This window comes from Triticum aestivum, chromosome 6A, assembly GCF_018294505.1.
Source record: "Triticum aestivum cultivar Chinese Spring chromosome 6A, IWGSC CS RefSeq v2.1, whole genome shotgun sequence".
NCBI classification, from domain to species: Eukaryota; Viridiplantae; Streptophyta; class Magnoliopsida; order Poales; family Poaceae; genus Triticum; species Triticum aestivum.
Window position 1 is genome coordinate 90,885,081 of NC_057809.1, and position 6,000 is coordinate 90,891,080.

The window sequence follows — 6,000 nt, forward strand, 5'->3', positions numbered from 1 at the left end:
TCCGGGAGGGGGAAATCATCGCCATCGTCATCACCAGCGCTCCTCTCATTGGGAGGGGGCCAATCTCCATCAACATCCTCACCAGCACCATCTCCTCTCAAACCCTAGTTCATCTCTTGTATCCAATTCTTGTCTCTAAGTCTGGGATTGGTACCTGTGGGTTGCTAGTAATGTTGATTACTCCTTGTAGTTGATGCTAGTTGGTTTATTTGGTGGAAGATCATATGTTCAGATCCTATATGCACATTAATACCCCTCTGATTATGAACATGAATATGCTTTGTGAGTAGTTACGTTTGTTCCTGAGGACATGGGAGAAGTCTTGCTATTAGTAGTCATGTGAATTTGGTATTCGTTCGATATTTTGATGAGATGTATGTTGTCTCTCCTCTAGTGGTGTTATGTGAACGTCGACTACATGACACTTCACCATTATTTGGGCCTAGAGTAAGGCATTGGGAAGTAATAAGTAGATGATGGGTTGCTAGAGTGACAGAATCTTAAACCCTAGTTTATGCGTTGCTTCGTAAGGGGCTAATTTGGATCCACATGTTTCATGCTATGGTTAGGTTTACCTTAATACTTTTGTTGTAGTTGCGGATGCTTGCAATAGAGGTTAATCATAAGTGGGATGATTGTCCAAGTAAGGACAGTACCCAAGCACCGGTCCACCCACATATCAGATCATCAAAGTACCAAACGCGAATCATATGAACATGATGAAAACTAGCTTGACGATAATCCCCATGTGTCCTCGGGAGCGCTTTTCTCTATATAAGAGTTTGTCCAGGCTTGTCCTTTGCTACAAAAAGGATTGGGACACCTTGCTGCACTTTATTTACTTTTGTTACTTGTTGCTCGTTACAAATTATCTTATCACAAAACTATCTGTTACCTATAATTTCAGTGCTTGCAGAGAATACCTTGCTGAAAACCGCTTATCATTTCCTTCTGCTCCTCGTTGGGTTCAACACTCTTACTTATCGAAAGGACTATGATAGATCCCCTATACTTGTGGGTCATCAGAGCCCCCCTTGACGTGGATCTTCCTTCCAGTATTTTTTATATATTCCAAAATAATTATCCATTGATTTTCATGTCATTCCGATAACTTTTATTTCTGCACAAAAATAACACCATGGCAATTCTGCTGAAAACGGTGTCAGTCCGGGTTAGTTCCATTAAAATCATGCAAGTTAGAGTCCAAAACAAGGGCAAAAGTGTTTGGAAAAGTAGATACGACGGAGATGTATCAGGTTACGTTGATGCAAGCTTTGACACTGATCCGGACGATTGTAAATCGCAAACCGGATACGTGTTTATATTGAACGGTGGAGCTCTCAGTTGGAGCAGTTCTAAACAAAGAGTCGTGGCGGGATCTACGTGTGAAGCGGAGTATATAGCTTCTTCGGAAGCAGAAAATGAAGGAGTCTAGATGAAGGAGTTCATATCCGATCTAGGTGTCATACCTAGTGCATCGGGTCCAATGAAAAATCTTTTGTGACAATACTGGTGCAATTTCCTTGGCAAAAGAATCCAGATTTCACAAGAGAACCAAACACATCAAGAGACGCTTCAATTCCATCCGCGATCAAGTCCAGGTGGGAGACATAGAGATTTGCAAGATACATACGGATCTGATCATTGCAGACCCATTGAATAAGCCTCTCTCATGAGCAAAACATGATCAGCACCAAGGCTCCATGGGTGTTAGAATCATTACTATGTAATCTAGATTATTGACTCTAGTGCAAGTGGGAGACTGAAGGAAATATGCCCTAGAGGCAATAATAAAGTTATTATTTATTTCCTTATTTCATGATAAATGTTTATTATTCATGCTAGAATTGTATTAATCGGAAACATAATACATGTGTGAATACATAGACAAACAAAGTGTCACTAGTATGCCTCTACTTGACTAGCTCATTGATCAAAGATGGTTATGTTTCCTAACCATGGACATGAGTTGTCATTTGATAAACGGGATCACATCATTAGGAGAATGATGTGATTAACTTGACACATTCCGTTAGCTTAGCACTTGATCATTTTAGTTTACTGCTATTGCTTTCTTCATGACTTATACATGTTTCTATGACTATGAGATTATGCAACTCTAGATTACCGGAGGAACACGTTGTGTGCTACCAAGCATCACAACGTAACTGGGTGACTATAAAGGTGCTCTACAGGTGTCTCCGATGGTACTTGTTGAGTTGGCATAGATCGAGATTAGGATTTGTCACTCTGATTGTCGGAGAGGTATCTCTAGGACCTCTCGGTAATGCACATCACTATAAGCCTTGCAAGCAATGCAACTAATGAGTTAGTTGCGGGATAGTGCATTACGGAACGAGTAAAGAGACTTGCCGGTAATGAGATTGAACTAGGTATTGAAATACCGACGATCGAATCTCGGGCAATTAACATACCGATGACAAAGGGAACAACATATGTTGTTATGCGGTTTGACCGATAAAGATCTTCGTAGAATATGTAGGAGCCAATATGAACATGCAGGTTCCGCTATTGGTTATTGACCGGAGACGTGTCTCGGTCATGTCTACATAGTTCTCGAACCCGTAGGGTCCGCACGCTTAACGTTCGGTGACGATCGGTATTATGAGTTTATGTGATTTGATGTACCGAAGGTAGTACGGAGTCCCGTATGAGATCGGGGACATGAAGAGGAGTCTCAGAATGGTTGAGACGTAAAGATCAATATATTGGACGACTATATTCGGACATCAAAAAGGTTCTGAGTGATTCGGGTATTTTTTAGAGTACCGGGGAGTTACGGTAATACGGGGAAGAAGTATTGGGCCTCATGGGCCAAGTGGTGGAAGAGAGGAGGCAAGGCCCGCGGCCCTCCTGGCCCAAACCGAATTGGACTAGGGGGCCGGCCCCCCTTTCCTCCTTTCCTCCCTCTCCTTCCTTCTCCCTCTCCTCCTTCCTTTCCTCCTCCTAGTAGGAGTACGAAAGGGGAGTCCTACTCCTACTAGGAGGACTCCTCCTCCTAGCGCGCCCTACAGGAGCTGGCCGGCCTCCCCCCTTGCTCCTTTATATATGGGGCAGGGGGCACCCTAGAACACACAAGTTAATTGTTCCAAGCTGTGTGCAGTGCCCCCTCCACCATAATCCACCTCGATCATATCATAGCGGTGCTTAGGCGAAGCCCTGCGTCGGTAGCAACATCATCACCGTCATCATGCTGTCGTGCTGACAGGACTCTCCCGTGAAGCTCTGCTGGATCGGAGTTCAGGCGATGTCATCAAGCTGAACGTGTGCTGAACTCGGAGGTGTCGTGCATTCGGTACTTGGATCGGTCGGATCGTGAAGACGTTCGACTACATCAACCGGGTTCTCATAACGCTTCCGCTTACGGTCTATGAGGGTACGTGGATGATACTCTTCCCTTCGTTGCTATGCATCACCATGATCTTGCGTGTGTGTAGGATTTTTTTTGAAATTACTACGTTCCCCAACATTTATACCACCTAATTTCACATACCAGCAAAAGAAAAGGTTTTTCTATGATTTAAGGCATTACTTTTGGGATGATCCACACCTTTATAAAAAAGGAGTAGATAGTGTCATTAGACGTTGTGTACCTGAGCATGAACAGGAACATATCCTACGCAAGTGTCACTCCGAGGCTTATGGAGGACACCACGCTGGAGATAGAACTGCACATAAGGTATTGCAATCCGGTTTTTATTGGCCTACTCTCTTCAAAGATGCCCGTAAGTTTGTCTTGTCTTGTGATGAATGTCAAAGAATTGGTAATATTAGTAGACGTCAAGAAATGCCTATGAACTATTCACTTGTTATTGAACCATTTGATGTTTGGGGCTTTGATTATATGGGACTGTTTCCTTCCTCTAATGGGTATACACATATTTTAGTTGCTGTTGATTACGTTACTAAGTGGGCAGAAGCTATTCCAACCAGTAGTGTTGATCATAACACCTCTATTAAGATGTTTAAAGAAGTTATTTTTCTGAGGTTTGGAGTCCCTAGATACTTAATGACTGATGGTGGTTCACATTCTATTCATGGTGCTTTTTGTAAAATGCTTGCTAAGTATGATGTTAATCATAGAATTGCATCTCCATACCACCCACATAGTCTAGTGGTCAAGTAGAACTGAGTAATAGAGAGCTTAAATTAATTTTGCAAAAGACCATTATCGGTGTCAAAACCGGCGGATCTCGGGTAGGGGGTCCCGAATTGTGTGTCTAAGGCGGATGGTAATAGGAGGCAGGGGACACGATGTTTTACCCAGGTTTGGGCCCTCTTGATGGAGGTAAAACCCTACGTCGTGCTTGATTATTCTTAATAATATGAGTAGTATAAGAGTTAATCTACCACGAGGTCAGAGAGGCTAAACCCTAGAAGCTAGCCTATGGTATGATTGTATGTTGTCCTACGGACTAAAACCCTCCGGTTTATATAGACACCGGAGGAGGCTAGGGTTACATAGAGTCGGTTACAAGGAAGGAGATCTACATATCCGTATTGCCAAGCTTGCCTTCCACGCCAGGGAGAGTCCCATCCGGACACACGACGAAGTCTTCAATCTTGTATCTTCATAGTCCAACAGTCCGGATACCCCCTAATCCAGGACTCCCTTAGTAGGCCCTGAACCAGGCTTCAATGATGATAAGTCCGGCGCGCAGATTGTCTTCGGCATTGCAAGGCGGGTTCCTCCTCCGAATACTTCATAGAAAATCTTGAACACGAGGACCGTGTCCGGCTCTGCAAAATAAGTTCCACATACCACCATAGAGGGAATAATATTTACACAAATCTAATCTGCTGACGTACCCTGTAGTGTGACATCACACCACAGCCAGGTTTTTATTCGAATCATTTTTCATAACCTGTCTCAGCGTGTTTCGCGAGGCGGTTTCCTTGGCACGTCTTGTTGAAGCAGAGATCGTGTCCCCTTATTACGGGATTCCCATTAATACGGATGTGGGTAACCCAACCGCGCCTATTAGTAGGACTCCTAAATCTTAGGCAAGTCCCAAACGGCCACGAGGAGGACGCTTGACATTCACCCTCTTTATAAAGGGGACAAGGCCTTTCCCTCTCGATCTTAATCGAATCCGCCTCTCGCATCAAGTTCCAACACCCAAAGCTCAGGTTTAGGCGCTTCGAACCTTCAACTATGTCCGGATCCAACCTTCAAGGTCGGTGGATGCCTTCCTTCGTCACAGAGGAGGACATCAAGAAGTTGAGATAGGCCAGTATCTGACCGCCGAAATTTTGCATCGGCTGCCTGCCCGAGGGCATGTCGTCCCTACTCCCGAACCCATCGAGAGCGTTGTGTTCGTCTCCCACTTCCTCCGAGGACTAGGCCTCGCTCTGGATCCCTTTGTTAGGGGTCTTATGTTCTATTACGGGCTAGATTTTCATGATCTGGCCCCGAATTCCCTTCTTCACATCTCGACATTTATTGCTGTATGTGAGGCCTTCCTCCACATTACACCTCACTTCGGCCTGTGGCTCAAGACCTTCGATGTGAAGCCGAAGATGATCAAGGGGCAACATTGTTGGGGAACGTTGCAGAAAACAAAAAAAATTCCTACATTTTCACCAAGATCCATCTATGAGTTCATCTAGCAACGAGTGATCAAAGAGTGCATCTACATACCCTTGTAGATCGCTAAGCGGAAGCGTTCAAGTGAACGGGGTTGATGGAGTCGTACTCGTCGTGATCCAAATCACCGATGATCCTAGTGCCGAACGGACGGCACCTCCGCGTTCAACACACGTACAGCCCGTGACGTCTCCTACGCCTTGATCCAACAAGGGGAGAAGGAGAGGTTTGGGAAGACTCCATCCAGCAGCAGCACGACGGCGTGGTGGTGGTGGAGGAGCGTGGTACTCCAGCAGGGCTTCGCCAATCACCACAAGAGACGAGGAGGGAGAGGGGTAGGGCTGCGCCAAGAAAGAGATTGAATCGTGTCTCTGGCAGCCCAAAACCTCAAG